Consider the following 1,790-nt stretch of genomic DNA (forward strand, 5'->3'; position numbering starts at 1 on the left):
TTATTAGTCTCAATGTCTGGCGCAAAGCCAGACGTTTTCCATTACGATTTCACTACGATGTTTTACAAGAAGGAGCAGTGCGCGAGATATGCTAATGAGCAGACTTCCCTCGCTTGAGTTTCGGAAGAATGTTCCATATCGCGCTAAACTGACCACTGCTGACCATGAGAGGCGTGCATTGGACTGGTACAGGTTGGAACTGAACATTGAATATGCTGGTGGTGACGCTTTCTGATGAGAAGTTGGTCGTGACTGATGCAGTATCCTTGGACTTGTCCACAGCATCGTTCAATCATTGCTCTCTGAGCTGCCTTGATTCTGTACTTACCCAAATACTGAGACCAAATGCTTGTTGACTGTGCTTTAAGAGAGACTGGCGCCATGCCTAGTCTCTCTTAAAGCACAGTCAACAGATACCAACCCCCTCAGACTCAGAAACCACAAATGCCCAACCCTTCCTGCTACCTTAATACTTCTGGGTGCACTATAGCAATCCAACATGCCTCTCTTGTGGTGGACAGGCTATCCATCGAACTTCGCTACACTACAGCAATTCAACACGTCCCAAGCGGTAGACAGGTTATCTATCGAACTTGGCTACACTATAGCAATCCAACACGTCCCCAGCGGTAGACAGGTTATCTATCGAATTGCACTACACTACAGCAATCCAACACGCCCCCAGTGGTAGACAGGTTATCTATCGAATTGCGCTGCACTAAAGCAATCCAACACGTCCCCAGTGGTAGACAGGCTACCTATCGAACTTTGCTGCACTACAGAAATCCAACACGTCCCCAGTGGTAGCAGGCTATCTATCGAACTTGGCTTCACTACAGCAATCCAAGACGTCCCCAGTGGCAGACAGGCTATCCATCGAATTGCGCTACACTACAGCAATCCAACACGTCCCAAGCGGTAGACAGGCTATCTATCGAATTGTGGTGCAGTACAGCAATCCAACACGTCCCCAGTGGTAGACAGGCTACCTATCGAATTTCGCTGCACTACAGCAATCCAACACGTCCTTAGTGGTAGACAGGCTATCTATCGAATTTCGCTGCACTACAGCAATCCAACACGTCTCCAGTGGTAGACAGGCTATCTATCGAATTTCACTGCACTACTGCAATCCAACACGTCCCCAGTGGTAGACAGGTTATCTATCGAATTTCGCTGCACTACAGCAATCGAACACGTCCTTAGTGGTAGACAGGCTATCTATCGAATTTCGCTGCACTACAGCAATCCAACACGTCTCCAGTGGTAGACAGGCTATCTATCGAATTTCACTGCACTACAGCAATCCTACACGTCCCCAGTGGTAGACAGGTTATCTATCGAATTTCGCTGCACTACAGCAATCCAACACGTCTCCAGTGGTAGACAGGTTATCTATCGAATTTCGCTGCACTACAGCAATCCAACACGTCCCCTGTGGTAGACAGGCTATCTATCGAATTGCGCTGCACTACTTTTGACACTTTCAGGAAGCCCAGGATTTCCCAGTTCAGCTGCATGTCGCTCAAATCACGGAACAAAAATCCAGACATAGGCTGGAAATGACGTACCGTCTTACTATCAGGGTGACGTTAAAGCGGCAATGAGCGGCTTTTTACTTCAATAGGTTTATTCTTCTTCTGTTCCATTTGCACACTATACTTATGAAAGTTATTGACGATTAATAAATCTCACTTTAGTGCTCGAATTTCTTTCCCGCTCACGGAAGCCGGCGGAATTCCGTGATGTTATTTAGATTTCTCCTCGTCAACAGGGTCACTGATGGCAGT

Source organism: Lineus longissimus, chromosome 12 (assembly GCF_910592395.1).
Source record: "Lineus longissimus chromosome 12, tnLinLong1.2, whole genome shotgun sequence".
Taxonomy (NCBI): domain Eukaryota; kingdom Metazoa; phylum Nemertea; class Pilidiophora; order Heteronemertea; family Lineidae; genus Lineus; species Lineus longissimus.